This window comes from Salvia hispanica, chromosome 5, assembly GCF_029641045.1.
Source record: "Salvia hispanica isolate PSC_SH4W2 chromosome 5, Shi_PSC_v1, whole genome shotgun sequence".
Taxonomy (NCBI): Eukaryota; Viridiplantae; Streptophyta; class Magnoliopsida; order Lamiales; family Lamiaceae; genus Salvia; species Salvia hispanica.
In genome coordinates this window covers 926,540-946,666 of record NC_142696.1, presented here as the reverse complement: position 1 = coordinate 946,666, position 20,127 = coordinate 926,540, and the positions used below count along the sequence as shown (strand labels likewise).

General features: G+C 39.9%; 3 long non-coding RNA genes across 18 annotated transcripts; 1 reads left to right on the top strand and 2 right to left on the bottom strand.

Moving 5' to 3' along the window:
* Positions 1-5,729: 5,729 nt before the first annotated feature.
* LOC148924144 (uncharacterized) lies at positions 5,730-6,968 on the bottom strand. Its single transcript, XR_016130717.1, has 2 exons — positions 6,622-6,968; positions 5,730-6,234 (listed from the first exon to the last, which is right to left on the bottom strand). It is a non-coding gene; the product is annotated as an uncharacterized LOC148924144 (long non-coding RNA).
* An 88-nt stretch (positions 6,969-7,056) lies between these two features.
* LOC125190289 (uncharacterized) lies at positions 7,057-13,925 on the top strand. The gene is made up of 3 exons (XR_016130701.1): positions 7,057-7,285; positions 10,027-13,383; positions 13,484-13,925. It is a non-coding gene; the product is annotated as an uncharacterized LOC125190289 (long non-coding RNA).
* Positions 11,665-17,282, bottom strand: LOC125190290 (uncharacterized). 16 transcript variants are annotated; one of them, XR_016130714.1, is made up of 10 exons: positions 16,641-17,282; positions 16,055-16,473; positions 15,394-15,667; positions 14,992-15,071; positions 14,778-14,902; positions 13,327-13,632; positions 12,568-12,657; positions 12,327-12,391; positions 11,942-12,002; positions 11,665-11,874 (listed from the first exon to the last, which is right to left on the bottom strand). It is a non-coding gene; the product is annotated as an uncharacterized LOC125190290 (long non-coding RNA). The 16 variants fall into 16 exon arrangements; XR_016130715.1 differs by having other exon boundaries at positions 11,665-11,722; XR_016130716.1 differs by having other exon boundaries at positions 11,982-12,002.
* Positions 17,283-20,127: the final 2,845 nt, after the last annotated feature.

Below are 20,127 nucleotides of genomic sequence, written 5' to 3'. Positions count from 1 at the left end.
GCGAGGTTCCTTGAGTTTCTAACAGGTTCTGCTACTTCATAGGTGTAACACCCCCTGCTCGACCGGCGATCGACCGAATAGGTGATGCTACATTTTTAGCACCATAAGGTATGGTAAATTCAAAATTAACATATGAGTGTATAACCATGCAAAACCAGACGTTCTTCATATCATTAAACACCGAATTATTATGTACCATCATCATTTACAATCATAACAAAAGTCATAGATATATTGTAAGTTTCACTCCTAGCATGCCATATTTACAAAGACAAAAAGATATATTTATATTTATCAAAAGGTGGTAATTAACGACTAAAACAAGGATTCGTTTGTGAGGAAGAAACAAAAAGGAATATCCACCACGATCTTCAGTCACCTTACGTGTAGCACATTAGACAATTTTGTTGGGTATCAGCGGTACTCAGGATCGATACACAAACGGAATTTTATTAAACTCCCGACAACGGTGTATGAAACACCAATACACAACACAACAGTGGTGTACACGACACTACAACTCTTGGAAGACACACCTCACAAGACACCCGAGGACACACCTCTAGCTCTACGAGGACACACCTCGCACACTAACTCTCGTACACACTCACGCACACTTAGCTAGTGCACTCACTCTATTTTTATACTCACACACACTAACCAAAATAGGCAACCCATATATTTATACTTGCTCTAAGTCGGTTAAGCACCGACTCTCCTAAACTAGAGAATTCTATAAGTTGCTCCTTAATTAATTTAATATTGCCTAATATCTTACTATGTCGGCTAGATAATTCTAGCTAATTGCCATGCACAAAATTCTAGATAATATATATTTCATGATCTCCAAAGTCGGTGGAGACATTTTGCCTAATAAATTTAGCCAACTTCTTAGCAAAAAATAAATATGTAAAACTAAAATCATACGAAGTCCCGATCTTTTTACTAACATTTACTACGAATTCATGTTAACCCGACTCGACCTTATTTGTTTTAATTTCACATCAACGTACATATACATATAACATAAATTGCTCATATAAATTAGCCAGAATCTATCACGCAAGGTAGTATCAATTTTAAACCATCACAATGATAGTAAGATTCTGCATTCACATCTCCTTTAATGTGCTTAGTATTATCACTTGGGTACATGGACAATCTATCAATCACCATTTCCATTACATCATGACCAATAGCCCCTAATAGAGTGTGAAGCAGAGTGTGAAGCTCTGCCTAGGCAATGTGGCACACCTCATTATCAAGCCAATAACCCCTGATAGAGCATATTGCTCTATCTAAGCAGTGTGACATACCTCATCATCAAGCCAAAGCCAATTACCCCTGATAGAGCATTATCAAGCCAATAACCACTGATAGAGCATATTTCTCACTAGTAATTAAGAAGATGAACAATTATAAAGTATGAATGATTAATTGGAAAGCTTCGTTTATAGTCAATATCTAATGCACAATGTATATACTACATAATATTGTATGTATGCCTGTATGAATAGGGAGGGAGGGACCACACTTGCACAATTATCTTTTCCTCTCATACTCACATCTATACACACGCACACGCATATATATAAATATAAACTCAGCAAATACTTTTCCGGGCACTCCCTCTTCCTACCCATATACATACACATTTTTTTTTCTTTTGTTACCTATAGAGACAGCAGAGATGGAGAAAAAGATCAGGGAAGGAAAATTGATAGTAGTGTGGTGTTGGAGGGTCAATGGCTGCGAAAAACTGAGTAGGAGAGAAAGATTTAATCCCCTCTTTCCCAAATTGAATGTACTAGGGAAAATAGTTTCAGTCTCTGTACCAAACAACTACTTAATACTGTAACGACCCACCCATTTAGGGTATAATAAATGCGGCGTTCGCTAACTAGGTAGACATAAATGCATCAAAGATCATAGGCTAGGGTTTCATTTAAAAGGGATTTGACCAAAGCATTTAATGAACAATTAAGTAGAGGAAGAATAATGCCTTAGTAAAGGAATCCATCAAAAAGATTTATTGAAATAAAAGCTTAACAAAGTTCTTCCAAAAATATTTCTAACTGTTCATATTCCAAAACATACCCACGAAAGTAAAAGTATTTATCCCCAACAAAAGATCACAATTTTCATAATAAATAGCGGAAGCGACCAAGAAAGAAGTGAGGCTATGTATGAAGACACAACGACACTTTAAGTACCAACAAATCATCTTTATTATTTCTTACTCAACACCGCCGCCCGCTCGTCACACTCAACCTGCACATAAGGAAAACACATGCAGGGCTGAGTACGATAATCATACTCAATGGGCTCATTGCCGAAAACAGTTTTATCACAAATATAGTTATTATCATGCCATTTTTCAAGTGTCCGTCGGGGTTTTAACTTTAGAAAGACCCGAGGCACCAAAATATCTTCTTTCTCAAATATCACGGTCGCGCAACCATTTTTCTCATAGACGTTTACCATATCCTCATTCTACATGACAAGGAATGCGGCCGCAATCCAGGTCACTAGACCGGCCAACCCGTACGCCAGCACTCGGTCTAACATTGGTGTACACTAACCCAAGTAGAGTTTGCGGCTCTACAAGGATCCGAATTCGATTATAACAATAGTGGCATAGCTACGAGGGATAGGCACGACAAAACAAATCAAGGCATGATAACAAATCTTTCATTCTCATCAATATCATTTTAGGACAATGTCCTTATTTTTAAAAAAAAAACCCACCTCGTCGGTTTAGCTCGATAGTACTCTCTTCTCCACGTTTATCACGCTGAGAGCGCGAAGTATCACCTTTAAATTAGGAGTATCACAAATCAGTTTCAATCATGGATCAATATCATGCATGATCTCACGTTTCCCTTTTTCCCATTGATTATTTTCAAAATCTTCAATATCAAAATCAAAGTATGATTAACATACCATTTTTATTCAAATAATCATTCCAAAATCACCAATAATTCGTATCACGCATGAGTGTTCTACACACACAACACATGCACACGACACCACACACATGCACGCCGATCGAGGCGTGCACACGCACGCACACAATCACGCACACACACACGATCACGCGCACACACACGTTTTCTCACACACACACATCCGTGCATCCCAAAATTCATCAATTTAATCCCCTTTCACTCGTTCTAAATGCATGTGGACTCAAGAATACCGATTGATCGGTAGAAGAAGAGAAAATAAAAAATTAAAGTACCTTTTTCAAAAGAACGATCGGTAGAAACAAGTTACAAGTTATAGCCTTGATTCTTCAATAAAACCTTGAACTTCAACTTGAATTCTTCTCAATTGACGAAGAAATCTTGAAGAAAACTTGAAGAAAACTTGGAGAGAGTGGGAGAGAAATTTTCGAAAATAGTGAGGGAGTGGGGGCGCCGGTTTTGATCTCTAGGGTTAGGGTCTCTCTCTTATTTATAGAGTGCCAAATAATAATATCCAATAATTAAATAATCAAGGTTTGGAAGAGATATGGTAGAGATAATGGGGGAAGTGGCGTTAAAGCCGTTGAGAATTATGAGGGATTCGAAATTTAGGCTTAAATAAATAGCCTATGATTTAATTTGAATATTTCACGGAGTAGAATAATATATCAAGGAGCAAGAATAAATAATTAAATCTCCCCAAGTATAGCCAAAAGTGGCGTGTATTTTCCTCTTCCAACAAGGAATAAATTTAAATCCTAATTTAATTAGGATGTGGCAAGATATGGTAGATATTCTAGTTTATTTATATTTATTCATGGAATAGAATAAATAAGGGATCAATAAAATAATAAGAATAATCCCTTCCTCCACAAAATAGGGATTTTCGAAAATCCCTTAATTTCCACCATGAGGGCCGAAAATTAAAGAAAAAATTTAGGAGTATTCGGACTTTGGATTTAATTTGGATAATTATCCTAAACAAATAATTAAATCCAAGAATAATAGGATTTCTTTTCCAAAGTCATGGGGGTCGAAAAATCCACATTTTTAAAAATGCTCCTATTATTTTTCTCACTCATCCCTTAACAAAAAAAATTAATAATTCCCCACAATTATATTACTCCGCATCAAATATTCACATATTCCAAATCAATCATCTCTTCACTTTCACTTCATTTTCTCAACGTATTGACCTTTCAACGGCCACATCATTTTTCCACATCTTTGACTATTCAATAGCCACGTCAACATTTCAACAAGTTGACTATTCAACTCAATCAAAATTCTCATACGCAATTAGGTCACATAGACACTATGCAATTAATCACTCATCAATTAATTCACATATCATAGCATTTAAGGCATTTAATGCAAAAAATTTTATAATCCAAAAATTAGGGTTTGAAAAGTGGGGCGTTACAAATACTATACTAGTATTTCCAAATATATGACTTTCAAATTTCAATCTCTATTTTGGTTCAAGTGTTTTTCTATTCCTAGGTTAGTTATCACCCCTACCAATCATGACTTAAATTTTTAACATTGATTGACGGAAGTCTTTGATAGACACAGCTTTATTATGCGCATTAATAGGTTGTGACTAGGGTTGTCACGGTACGGTATACCGCACCAAAAATCTCATACCGCATACCGTACCGCAAACTGCGGTATGAGAAAATGTCATACCTATACCTTACCGAATTCTTCGGTATACCGCAATGCGGTATACCAAAAATTCGGTATATCAATCTTTGAAAACCTTTACCTTACCGACATTTCGGTATACCGTACCGTGTTGCGGTATACCGCGGTATACCGCAAATGATACCGGTTTGATGTATAAAATATTGAAAATAACATTTTGTCTATCTAGAAAATGTCCAAAATATAAAATTCCATTACAATCAAATATAATTCATGTCATTTATAAATAATAAATATATTAAATATATATAATTATTAACGGTTTATACCGCAAAATTACGGTATATACCGTAATTTTGCGGTATATACCGTAACTGCGGTATGATGCGGTATGGTGCGGTATACCTCGGTATATGCAAAATCCATACCTTTGTCGTACCTTAATTTGTCGGTACGGTATGATACCGTACCGAAAAGTGCGGTATACCGAAAATTCGGTATTTTCGGTATTTTTTCGGTACAGTAAGTGCGGGCAACGAACTTGCCATGACCAACGAATACGTTGGGGCCGACTCGGAATGGTGACCCATGGAATGGTGGACAAGAACTCGGAGTGGTGGTGGCAAAGAACCAACCGTGATCGACAAGGATGTTAGCTCTTAAGGGTGTCCATAATAGTGGAACATGCACGTCTCATCCACAAAAAAAAGTTGTCCGCCCAATCATCACAACTATGTCTCAACCACAAAAAAGTCGTCCAGCCACGCCACAACCACGCCTCACATTTTTTTAATTGTCGGTATATATTTTAATTGGATTTGAAAAAAATATGAGATTTGAGATTGGAATGAAATGAAAAAAATGAATTATGAATATGTGTTTTATTGATAAAAATTAAATAATTAAAAAAAATCGGAAAAGTACTGCCGCGGCGGTCCCGCAGCTTGCAATAGGCCGTTGCGGCCATACGCCGCCACCGGGTTCCCGGCACCTCCATCACTGCCGCTGCACTGCCTCGGCTTACAATAGGGCATCGTGGCACACCTATTGTGGACACTCTAAAGAAGGGTCGGATGTTACAGACTCAATTCTCTTAACGAGTGAGAATAACTGGCATAGATTAAATAAAATCTCTCTTCGTGTTCACCTTCCTTGATAGGAAAGAAACATAAATAAATCTTGATCACATTTACATGTGTAGGTCCCACATAATTGAAATTAAAATGCAGTGTTGAGTATGCAAGATATAAACACAGTTTTGACATAAAACAATTTATTTATTTATGTATTCTGACGAAAATGACCCCATTAAAATTCCCAACACATACGCTTTCTCTATTCTTCAAATTTCTCAATCTCCGGCGGTGCCTCGACAGAAAACTTCAGCGCTACACGAAACAGATCTCTTCATCAGCAACGACCTCAACAGAAACACTTTGGCTGTTGTCCGACTCATCTCCTCTCTCTCTCTTCTATTCGATCGCCGCCAATGGTATAGCGTCGAAATTGCGACACAAGCCGATTACAAGAGGGGGTTATAAATAAGAAAGCTTGAATCAACACCAACAGCTTCACCTCTAGCTGCAAGCTCCTCCGTATCCAAACTATAACTAACAGTATGCTAAATAAAGATTAAGAATTAGAGACGAGATAATTGGAATCAAAACCAGAAATCAAACAAACTACTGAAGCTATTTCGACAATCACAAATCCAATTAATTCAATTTCAAGAACTCGAATTAGATAAAAGGAAGAAACTCAGCTTTAGGGATGAGTTTCACTTGGTTAGCTGCTCGGGATTCTCGGCCGCTCGCGATGACGGCGGGCAGAACCAGCCGTGTCGGAGCCAGCAGCCGCGAATCGCCGAGTGGGAAGGCGGAGGTGGTGTTGCGAAGACTAGCGATGGAGACGATGTTGAGTAACCGCGAGAAAGAGGAGAGAAACAACTGAGCTTGGTTTCTAATTTTTTTGGAATTTTGAAGAAAGGAGATAGAGATGAAATGCTCACCTCTATCGACCGACCTTGGTGCAAAATGCATGGGAGCTAGGGCTGAAGGGATTTTCAGGTTGGGGAGAATTTGGGGGAAAGTGGTGTGGGGTGGAACGAAAATGAGGGGGGTAAAAATGTATTTTCCCCTTCAATTCAGGGGGTTAGCAGCTTTCCCAGAATTAAAAACCACCTCAAAGTATAGTTTTGAAATTGGCCATTTCATGGCTAAACAGTGCGGGCCTTGGCTTTTTCTATGACCACCATGATATAAAACTATGAAAGTGAACGCAAGAATTTTCAAAGTTAGAATTCTCCAATATGATGGAGTATAAATGGCACTATCATTGAAATTGACACTAGAGGTAGGCAGGATGGTTCTATCCACTTATTATTTTCATTTTAAATTTTATTTCTTTATTTTTTTATTTTTAATTTTTACTATTTCTTTAATCTGTGCCATTTCTCAAATTCTTAAAACCTCTTCGTGTATAAATTTTGTCCCCCTCCCAAAAAATTCCTGGCTCTGCCCCGTTCTCCAAACGCAACAACCAGGCACGGCCGAAAGAAATAAAGAGGAAATCACTTGATACACAAAGATACAAAGAAAGGGAGACCACAAGTGTGGATGTTGAAGGGACTGGAGGAGGTGGCGCGAGATGAGCTTTTGGATGCAAAACTGGAGGTACTTAACTTCATCCTTTATCATATCTTCTTTATCTAACTTATGTAGAAAAAATTAAAACAGAGTATCAAGGGGTAGTAACTCTCGTATCACGGGAGGAAACTGGTCGCAGAGTTCTATCACTACTAGTAGATGGCTCTGGATTTCTTATTAGTACTCATGTCATATTTTCATGGGTAGAGTTTATCTTTCCAACAAATTGCTAAAAAATCAGGAAATTTGGTCAAACTCTGATCTATGATCTATCCCGTAGGCCGTAACTTTAAAAGATGACTAATTATATCATAAATTTGGCATTTTTCTCAATTGTGTCGTAGCAAAAATTATCATCATGCTATATATAAAAATTAAAGATATATATGTTAAATAACGTTGATTAAATAGCTAAATGTTTTGTTCACATAGTATGTTTCATTTGTCAAAGCATACATAAGGTTATCCGCATCCATGTCTCTTATCCGTCTCTTAACCGTCTCATTTGTTTACTATTCATGGGCCCCACTGTACTTTTCAGCCCATCTCTTAACTAAGAGACAGCACCTGCATCCTCTATCTTTTAATCATCTCATCCCTTAACTATTCATTTAATTTCATTTTTTATTTTTATTTCCAACAAATTCAATTAATAAAAACACACTTCATTAAATAAAATAAAATTTACAATTTAAAGGCCTAAAAAATAAAAAAAAATACATAATTAAAATCCTAAAAAAAATTAAAAATACAATAATTAAAATACTCTAAATTAAATTATAAAAACTACTCCGCCAGCGAATCATCCCCCGAAGTCGGCGGTGCACCCAAGTTAGATTGAGTCTGAATACCAAGTTGAGCTTTCATATGCTCAATTCCATCCATATGGGCTTCAAATTGGGAGGATTCATTTTTGAAGTGTCAGTCATCGTGGCGACCAGGTACATGGACATTAGGGTGTTCGAGCCCGTGCCGGAGCCCGAGCCCGCCTGGCTTGATTCGCCGCGGCCCCTCCCCCTCCCTCTCCCCCTCTCTAGCCGCCTTGGTCCCTTGGGGCCGAGGTCGTAAACCGGAAGACCCCCCTGCATCATCAGTTGGCGTGCCCTCTTGTGAGGTGTTGCCTTCGCCGCCATCACTAGACGAGTAGGGGCCACGCGTCGTGTGCTTCGTGCGTTTCGAGCCCGAGCCCGACTCGACGCCGCCAGCCCACCTTTCAAGGTGGTGGACGTGCGACCAAACTTCGACATACTTGAAATCTTTACCGACGTCGTCTTTGAAGACTCACAAATTCGCCTTTACTGCCCTGTATATCGCGCAAAATTTTTTGACATCTTTGTCGCATCGGTCCCAATGACTGCCGAGCATCTTCACGTTGTGGGCAAAGGTCTTCTTCGGCCTTCGTGCGTTGTAAACTTTGGTGACTTTTTTCCAAAAACACAAGTGGGTTTGTTGATTCCCGACGATAGGATCGGACGAGACGCTGATCCAAGCGTCGTACAGAGCCAACGTCTCCTTTTGGCTGTATGGATGACGGCCGCCGTCCCCCACAACCTCATGCTCGCCCTCTTCCTCCTCTTCCTCCTCGGCATTGACGCCGATCCTGGCGGAACCTCCACCTATCCGCCGGTATTCCAAAGTGCGTTCATCCGCCAAATTCTCCGAAATTTGGGATAATCCCGGGGATTGCCCGTACCTCTGGAGGGAGGGACGATAGTATGCATCCACATCAAAATGTGGTGTTTGGTACGCCGGTGGAGTCGTCGAGGCTTGGGTGCCCGACGACGAACCGGGAGTACCCAAAAAGTTGTACATGCTCACCCAATCGTCAAATGAGTTCAAGTCGAACCCGCCGGAGCGCAGCGAGCCGCCGCCGCCGCGGCGCCGCTGGAGTTTCCATCGCCGGACATTTTTTTAACAAATGGAGAGAAAATAATAGATAAGTGTAGTGTTTGTGTGTAAAATGGAGAATAGAAGAGGAATGGAGTATTTATAGAATAATAAAAGGAAATTTAAAAAAAAATTTTGAAAAATTCAACCGTTTGCAACGGTCATTTGACCATTTAAAAAAAAATTCCGAATTTTTTAATTTTAAAAAAAAAATTATGACGTCATAATTCAACACCTACTCGCGGGCCAGCGAGTGGGCGTCATGCCATCCGCCAGCGCGCGCCGTGGCGAGCCAGCTCGAGGCCGGCCTCTTCCGCGCGCGACGAGTTGGCTCGTCTCTTCGGGACGAGATGCATGCCCCATCGCCGTCTCGATGCCAGCTCGTCTCTTGGAGACGAGATAGGGACCGCAGCTAGATACGCTGCGGATGCCCTTATTCCCCTCAAATCATAGACTATGTAACAATGGACAAAAATGTTAAATTTACCATATAATTGATCATTTTTTAAAGTTGTGTAATAACTAGAATTTGATCAAACTTTATCAATTTTTTTTAACGCAAGTTCATTAATGTTTTGTAATGTATAATACTCTGATTATATGATTCTCTGATTATGGAAAATAAAAATAATTAACTACAAACTAATACAACCATATATCTTAAACAATTTTTTAGAACAGCAAGTGGTGCTTTGAAAGAGGATCCATGCCTGTCATGCTATACATTAAACACAACCCAGCCTAATTATATTGTTGATAAGGTATATTAGTAAGTAGTATATCAAAATAAATAGTCATGCTAAACACATCCTTCCATTTATATTGATCTCCATTTAATGACTCTATCAAATTAGTGACAGACTACTTGGTATCCTTTGTAGCATCCTTTGGTGGATAGCGTCAAATTAAACATGGAAACACGTCACCCCATGGGAAAGAAGATGATACAAATCCCGGACCGGAGCTCTCCAAACACAACTACTTGGTATTCACGCATGGCACTGGCGGCACTAGTGATGGCACTGATAGCATCCAAGAACCTCGTGAACCCACCCGGCGGCAAGTGGAAGGAAGACACGCCATTTCACAAGGCAGGTGATGTTGTGATCGCATCGACTCGCCCAAATATATACAAATATTTGATGCTAACTAACATGGTAGCACTTAGTTCCGCGCTCCTCACAATCTTCCTGATCGCCATTGGATGGCCAACGAGAAACATTCGTCTAAGGTGGATGGCCAAGTCTGCTATGTGGGTGTCATTGATAGCTATCGCGGTGAGTTATGTAGGATCGACAATGGCGATTGCTCCCAACACGAAATTCAAATCAGTCAATCCTATTGTTCTGATAGCAGTAATGCTTGTGTCCATTGGCATTACTCTTGTCATATCGGCCTTTCACCTCTAATATTGTTGTACTCTTTCTGTCCCAATTAAGATGACTCCTTTTTTTTCGCACTTAATTTGGAAAAGTAATACTCCCTCCATCCCGCATTAACTCTCACACTTGCGTTTCTGCACTCATTTTGTAAAAATGATAATAAATAGTTAAAGTCGATAAATAGTAAAATAAGAGAGAGAATAAGGTAGAGAAAGGTCTTCTTTACATTATTCTGTCTCTTCTTTTACTATTTTTTCACTTTAACTATTTATTATCATTTTTACAAAAAAAAATTCAGAAACGCAAGTGTGACAGTTAATGCAGGACAAGAAAGGGGTCATCTAAAATGGGACGGAGGGGAGTACTTGGACGGAAGATGAAAAAAATAAGAGTGGAGAAGACCTTACTGTTGGTTCATCTACCAAAATACAAAGGGAATGAAATTAATATGCGTATAAAATGTGTAATATATGTGTGTAGTGTGTGTTATGTTTGTGTTTGGGTGTGAAAGTGTGTATTATCTTTTGTACTATGTGCGTAGTGTGTGTGAAAGTGTGTGTTATCTGTTGTATGTGCGCAGTGTGTGTAATTATGTGTTGTGTGTGTGAAAGTGTGTACTATGTGTTGTGTGTGTGCAAGTGTGTGCAAAGAATATTGAATTGAAACAATATAATTTTGTTATTTTAAAATCTAAAACAAGAAGAAATGAGAATGGAATGGTTCCCTCGTTCCATTACGTTCTCTTATTTTGTTCCATCATATCAAGCACGGACTTAGAGGCATAGGTTTAGCTTTGCAACAGTTAGTTCTTGCAACATTGTTTCATTTCAGACACTGATATATATTGTATGTGCTTTCTTTTGTATTAAGGCTGCATATTTTATGTGTAACAAGATGTGATATCATGAGCTAAGTACCAACTTTACAAGCATATTTATAAGAATATGTCACTAAATTGCAGAGGACTTATTATGAATTCTTTTTTGTGTGTCAATCTATGCAAGGAACTACAATCTACATATCACAGGAAAATTTCAAAGCAGATATCAACCTAAATCATCTGCATAATGATTAGCTGAAAAACTAACATCTCTAACTGATAAACATACTGAAAATACAAAACTAGCAAACTAGATGAATCACTCCAGGCACAAATATATGTAAGCTCATATTTCAGCTAATCATGAGAGGCCACCTGATACAAATTGTGGCCAAAGCATCAAATTCACACACACACACACAAACCTAAATCATCCACTTAATGCAAAAACTAAAATCTCTAACTGACACCATATCCATGAATGAATAGCATATGTAAACTCATATCTCAGCTAATCATGGGTCCACCTGATACAGATGGTGGACGAAGCATCAAATACACAACACGAACCAAATCATTTATGCAAAAACTAACCTCTTTAACTGATTCACAACATATTCGGAAGATATTGTACCTACTATAAATTTCCAAGGACCTGCAAAAAGCGATAATAGATCCCGTCATTAATTCTTATTTTAAAAACACATACCAATATCATATAGTATATTTGTACCTATGATTCATTAGTATATCTGGTTTTCCTAATTGTTTTTTGAAGGATAGATTTAACCCAAGTTGTAAACCTATATATCTACTCCCTATATATATGGGAGACTCTTATTGTGAATATACAGCATATTCTCTTCTTTTATATGTCCCTAAACTCTACTGCTTACAAATACTTCCTGATCAACTCATACTTTCTTAATAAGTTTAAGAAGCCCATATACTTGTATGTGAAAATAAACAAAGAATTAACCTGTATATACAGTTGAGGCACAGTGCAACATTCTGGTTTTATAATATTTGGTGAGACTCCTTGTCCTGAAATGGCAATATGGATGAAGTCTTATAAGCAGGTCATATTTTTCATTTTGCTCCAAATTCAACCGCTGAGTTATGCAGGTCAATTTCCATATTCACCATATCATAGTTATAGCCCAATTTTAGAAATATACTAGTACTGAAAAAAGCAGAAATTTTTAGGCATTTGACTTAACTACATAAGAATTAAGCTGGGTGGCCATGAAGTGTGGGGTGGGTAAACAAGACCTGAAGGTGATTCGACCCTCACATGCAAGTGATGCAACCTGACATTTGAATATAAATCCATTTTCAGTATTAACTGGAGAATAAGATTTGTCAATATTTAACAGCAGTGTCCAAATTAAAATTATGAATATTTGAACGAACTAAGATCTTTGAACAGCCCAAGTGGCTACATCATGTCTTCTGCAGTTGCTGCCTTTTTCTCAGGCCAACTGCATTCTAGTGTAAAGGTATACAAGTTAGGTACGAATCTGATACAGAGTAAAGGCTAGAGACCGATGAACAAGAACAGAAACTGGGAACAAACTCTAAGATTGAAAGAACACAAAGAAAAGAACTGATTGGAATTAATCAAACTGAAAGAACTACAAGAAAATAATCCTCACCAAGGAGGCCACGTCTACTACAACTGTCCGAATTAGTGATCTCTCAAAGAAAAAAATCCTATATCCCTAAACTTGGAAATAAATAAAATATCAAATCGATCCTAAAGAATTAAGGAAGTAAATAAAATCTAATCAATTCCTAACTAATAAATAATTAAGAATAAAGATAAGTATGCAGATCTTGCTATATCCATTCTCTAAACAGCCTTGCCCTCAAGGCTTCCACATCATATTGCCCATAAAATGTAAACAGTTTATCAAAGAAACACTAGAAGCTACATCCCATTGAACTATTGAACCTATGTATGAAATTTAGTGGTGTACCTCTTCATCTCCACGTTGATGCTCCAGAATCCACTGTGTGAGAATCGACACGTGCAGGTGATCCAGTTTTTAACCAGTCTGTCTCACATCCAAGCTTCTGTAGAGTTTCTGTAAGGACTAAGGCCATGTGAAGCTGATTAACCAGCTCTTCCTGCAGGCACAGAAGTTCTGCCAGTCCATATTTTCCCACTAATGAAGGGTGCATAAAACTTCATGCCAAAGAATGTCTGAACGCCTTCTACACTGTCACTCTTCCCTGCCAATACATCTATTGCCATTGCTTCTCCAATGGAAAGGTGAGGAAAACTGAGCATATGAACCGATAGTAAGACAATGAAAGCAACACATAACAGTGATATCTCAGATCAAACACAAAACTCTACCCTTGTATTGGAACACTATAATAATTTAACAGATAACAAGAAGCTTCAGCTGCTCAGTAAAAATTTCAACATAAATGGTCTTCAGATGAAGCAATATCTACTACAGCAGCAATTAGTGAACCACAGATGAAATAAGTCAAGTTTACTCATAAGTTTAAGCAAGCACTTCATTTATATCTCTTATCATGGAAGGATGATGAACTTGACTTTCCACAATCTTCTTCATTTCAAAAGCATATTCCCTTTTATCGGTTAGAGCACATAATGCTCTGACAGCAGGACCCCTTGAGAGATTTAACATACACTTTTGCAAGTAACACCAGAAATATTGACATCATATCCACTCATTTATGTAATAAACAAGCTGGCGGAAGAGAGCAGAAACATTGTCTATCAAACCAATCAGAAACACACATGTGAAATAGGAACATCCTGAATTTAATCTTCTTATTTCTTCTGATATCTTCTTATTGTCATCAACTTATCATATTGAAGAAACTTATTATTCATTACATCAATCGGGTATATAATATTCCAATTAGTGCAGTTCACGATGTTGTGGCACTAGCCAAATAAAGTATGCCTACTCAATCACAGCGCAGTGCTCTAATTCCTCATTTATTTTCCCTCGGGGACTAGTGAGTTCTATATTTTTGATCAATCATGAAAGTTCATATTGAACATGTTTTGTTCCTCGCTCAATGTCAGGAATTCATTCAGTTCAATAGAAACTTCAGCATTTGAAAACATAACTATGGGCTTCCTCCAAGTGGATTTGAAAATTACCAAATGCAAAAGAATTAGCATGAAAACATGCTACATTAATTAGGAAGTCATTGCTCCACTTACAAACTAATCAGAATTCAGAAGAAAACAATATACACCAACCTTCATAAATCAAAATAGGATGGCATAGCTAAAAGAAAGTGGAAGAATGTCACGACAATCAACTGATATACGTTTTACATATGGTATTCCACTTGAACATCATGTACAACAAGAGCATCACGCAATTATCATGGTAAATTTAATGTTAAAAATACTAATATTAAAGGTCCAATTGTTTACCTATCTGCTATTCATCCAATTTCACCAAGTAAATCTACTTCATGTACAAGTTGAGACTTTGCAGGTCCATCAATGGCTGGATTGCAGGGCTGTATTCAACTCTACTTAGTGCAAAATTAATGAGTCTGAAGCACATATAAGCTCATTTTACCTCAAAAAGAAACCATGAATTCAAGATAGTTCTACCATTGCACCCAATAGAGATGTTACTTACCTACCTGCTTATCCTTAATAGACATACTGAAGCAGTAACATCTCTTGCTGATAAACATACTGAAGAAGCACCTAAATCGTCTGCGTAATGAAAAAGTCAAAAAACTAACATCTCTTGCTGATAAACATACTGAAAAGTAAAATACAAAACTAGCAAACAAAATGAATCACCACAGGCATGAATGTATTCAAGCTAATCATGAGAGGCCACGTGATACGGATTGTGGCCGAAGCATCAATCACACACACACACACACACGAACCTAAATCATCTGCTTAATTCAAAAACTAACATCTCTAACTGATAAACGTACTGAAAATACAAAACACACAAACTAAATGAATCACTACAGGCATGGATGGCATATGTAAACTCATATTTCAGCTAATCATGAAAGGCTACCTGATACAATTGGTGGCCTCTTTAGATTGTGGACATCCCGAAATGCAAGGTCTCAATAACTTCCTCGAAACCATCTACCCTGCTATAAATCTCATTGCAGTCTATCTTCTTAACAAATATCAAAAGCCTGTAAAATATAAAGAACATGTAACTTAAAAATCAGAGCATGACAACCTTTGCATCCTCCAGAGGCTGCAGAGGCTCGACAGTTGCCTGTTGTCGCGTGCTCCCGATTTCTTGATCTTGGCTGCACAGCCCTGCTTTCTCCTCAAGCCTGCATTGACAATCCAACACTCTCTCCAACTCAATTATGTATCATAAAATCAAGAAGAATACGTGACAGAAGATGTGCATCAAACATTCAAACAAGATTCATTCCCACTAAACTATACTGACATCATTCCAAGAACTTGCCAGCATAAATATGCATCAACCACTCAAACAAGATTCATTCCCGCTAAAACTATACTAACATAATTTCAAGAACTTGCAAATCATAACTATGCATCAAATGCTCAAACAAGATTCTTCTCCTACTCAATTATGCAACACAAGCTCCAGAAATTGTGACAGAGATACGCTGAATTACTAAACTAGACGGCATAAATTCAAGAGCACATGCCAAAAAATAAACAGCATCAAATGTTAAAACAATACTCACTCAAGCTCAACCACAGCATACTCATTCCTCAACAAGCCACTCCCGCCACAGATCAGCTTCGACACTCCTGCTTTCACAGCCCGGACAGCGACCTCAAACACGCTCACATCCCCAATCCTGCCCTGCTTCTGCACAAAAAAAATCGGGCGCCACACAGAAACATGACAATGACATGATCATCGCCAGCGCTGGGATAGCGATCCCCACCCCCCACCCGAACGTATCCTGAATATACGACATCACCGACACAACAGGCTGCCATAGCAGACCCCAAAGTACCACCACTGGAAGAACCAGCTCTTACAGTCTGACCCCACCGAGATGAGATACAGAGACAAACACAGAGATGAGACTGAATGCACCTTGTTTGAATGTGCCCAAGGCCACGTCACTGCCGTTGATGTCAAAGCTATTAGCCCCTGCATATTCCACAATAACTCAATTAAGATTAGGACATGTAATTTATTGACACACACAGAGAGAAATCACATAGTACAATAAAAGTGAAAGGATGACTAGGGATCCATAATCCTAATCTCCACTAACTAAACATGAATTGTGGAAAAGTAGAGGGAAAAAATGAAACCCAGGCGGCGTAGAGGACGGAGGAGGCCAAGATGGTGGAGTATTTATCGCAATACGAATCGGCCAGCATTGACACGATCAGTGAGATACGTGACCAGATTCGATGCCACTCCTTTGAATGCGAATCGCTCTATTCCAGATATAACTGCAACATGCCAAATTTGAATTATTGAGACCGCCACCGCCGCCGCCGCCGCCGATTGATGCTTGAGGTTCAGGCATGATGAGAGAGAAACGAAACAAACATGAAGATGATAGCAACAAGAGGGATAAGGAGAAGGAGATAAGAATCTAACACGGACTATGAGCTCTCTCTTTTAATGTGTGTGAATAGAAATTTTTGAAACGCAAATAAGAGTACCACTGTGCTGCATCGCCGCATCTCTCTCGCCGTCTCACCCAGCGCACAACTGTGCTGTCGCCGAGATTCTCTCTTTCTCCTTCTCACCTTTCTCTCTCGTTATCACACCACAACAGCTGCTGCCGTCCGACGCCGCTCCGGCTATGATTGATTGGGGGTCTGCCTCAATGCACTCTTTCTCCTTTCTCTTTCTTCTTCTCCGCCTTATCCCTCTACGTTTCATTTTGCAAATTCAATATTGCTTAATAATGATTGTAAATCTTGATTGGAAAGCTATTATTTGATTGTACTAATTTTCTATTCAATCATTTCTCAAAATGACCGAAAATTTCCTATTTAATGATTGTCATTTTTCAAAACGATGAAAACCTAAATAAAGTACTTAGCTTTAGAGCATCCGCAATGGTCGGCTAGCGACCGGCTAGTCGATTCGTCGCGCTAGCCGATCGGCTAGCCGAACCATTGCAATCGGCCAGCGCGAAATCGGCGAGCGCATCGGCGTGGGCTGGCCGATCGCTCGTCGCTAGCCGATCCGCTGGCCGATCGGCTAGCGATCGGCCAGCGGTGTTTTCCGTTTTTTGTTTTTTTTTTTAAAACCTATATAAACGCGATTTTCGTTTCATTTTCATTTGCACCACTTGTTTTAACGAGTTTTCTCTCTCTCTAACTTTCTGTACAAGAGCATTATCGAGCGATGGATCACAACAACGAGTCCAGCCCAGCGACGAGTGGATCTCAGACTCCCACGGTACCTGTGGGATCTGGATGGGGGCAGATGGGCCCGGGGTTTAACATCCCTTGGAATCAGATGATGGGGATGATGGCTGGTGCGCCGGGGGTATGCCGTGGGGGATGACGGGCGGGCAGGGGAGCGGCGGGCAGTCAGCGCCCGGGTGGGGGGGTATGCCCCAGATGCAGCAGCAGATGATGCTGCAACAGATGATGGGGATGATGTGGCAGGGCGGGGGGCAGGGGGGGGTGCAGCACGGTATGTATCCCGGGATGCAGGGGGGGTTGCAGGGGCAGGGGTCACCGGGAGGGACCCGGTATATCGGCCCTCTCTTGATTTTTTGACGGCTTCGTCTCACACTTCGACCCCAGCGGAGACGCAGTTCACTAGCGATGACCTTCTGTCGTTGCATGATATGGGGATCGATCTCGATGATCCGGATACTCCCGTTCCGGCGAGGCGGGCCGCGCCGAAGAAGAAGACGAGGGGGAAGGCGAAGGCGGTCGGCGAGTCATCGCAGCCCGCTGTTGACCACACCCCGACCCGGAGGAAGTGGACGGAGGATGAATACGTCGGGGTGGCCAGGGGGTGGTTGGAGGTGTGCGACGACCCGCTGGTTGCGAACAACCAGCGGGTCGTCAACATGTGGGCGAAGATCAGAGCTGCCTATAGGAGGCACTGCCCGCAGGGGAAGGACTTCAGCGACGAGGAGGTCCGGAAGGGGTGGGAGCGCACCAGGGCCGCGGTAGGCCGTTTTGCGAATTTGTACGCCAACGCCCTCCGTCAGCTCAAGAGTGGGCAGAACGAGGAGGACGCCCGGAGGATAGCCGCGAGTCAGTTCCCCGTGGAGGGGAAGTATAAGGAGTTCACCTTCTGGGAGTGCTTCTTGTTGCTGAAGGACTCCGAGAAGTTCCGGGCGGGGTGCGACGCTGGGTGGCCGAAGAAGCAGCGACTGAACTATAGCGGCGACTACAGCGGCAACAGCGGCGGATCCCACGACCTCCCCCCGGATGTCGAGGAGTTTCCGGCTCCTCCTTCATTTACAGGTCGCCCCCGCCCGATTGGACAGAAGCGGGCGCAGCGAGCTGCGAGGGGCGGATCCCCCCTATCGCCCCGCGAGGTCCAGTCCCCCGCCCTCCCACCTGCCCCACTCGAGTACACTCTCCATTCGCGTAACCATACGCGGGATCAGATGTACAAGGTCTTACAAGAGTGGAGGGCCGCCACAGACCCCACGGAGAAGATGTTTCTTCAGGAGATGCTCGAGAGCATGCGTGCCGATTTAGCCGCCGCGAGGGCACGACTTACGGGTTCCGACGTGGGCTCAGATACCACGGGTGGCGGCAGCGGCAGCGGGGGCGGCGACGGCGACGGAGACGGCGACGAGGAGTAGAGAGCAGCGGGGCCCGTGTGTTGAAGCCCTTTTTTTTTTAGAAAAGAATCATGTATTTTTTTAAAAAAATATTTGTACTTGTTTTTTTAATGGAATGGATTATTTTTCCCGTATATGTGTCGTAAATTTAATTCCGTATTTTAGTAATTTTAATTCCGTAAATGTAGTATATTTTGAAGTATTTTTATTGCGGCTGGCCTATGGCCGGCCTAAATCTGATGTGGCAGGTGGTTTTTTGAGTGTTGCTGACGTGGCAGGGGAGAGAATGGCTGGCCTATTAACCATTGCGGATGCTCTTATATTGCCCTCCAAAAAAGATAAAATTGTCAGTTCACTGAATTGACGCTACTTTAGATTTTTTTTTTTTTTTTTCACATACTTTATAGGGAAAAGCTATACAACCACATTATGTACGACCATAAATTGGTTATATAGAAAAAGCTTCACATGATATTCATATTATCAATTCTGATTTCATTTCATTTTAGTTTAGCTTTTCATTTCTAGTTTTTAGTTTTTTTATGTTACAAGCAAAAAAATTTATGTTCATCCATTAATTCAATGATTTTCCTTATTCCTTATATCAATACAATTTGTTGTTATTCATTGTTTACATGTTCAATAAATAGTGAATATACAACTAATCAAAGTTTTTAAAAATAATTTCAAAAGAAATTTGTAGATATTTTTTTCTGTTTTTGGCTTTCAATTTATTGGCTTCTAAGTTGTTTGTCAAAATACATAAACGTAATTTGATCAACATTTAATTCGAGTCTGTAAAAATGCAAAATTAAAATAAAAACAAATATTCTAAATCTTATGTTTTATTCATATTATACGAATTTATTTTGATTAAGATCAATTAGTGAATTATTCTCGTCTAAGTATTTGGTTTGTGAGAGAAATACTAATGACATTAGTCTTGGTTAAAATATAGAGTTGCAAAATAGATAGAACTATTACTGATTTGATTAAATAATTTTTTAATATGCTTGAGATCTAAT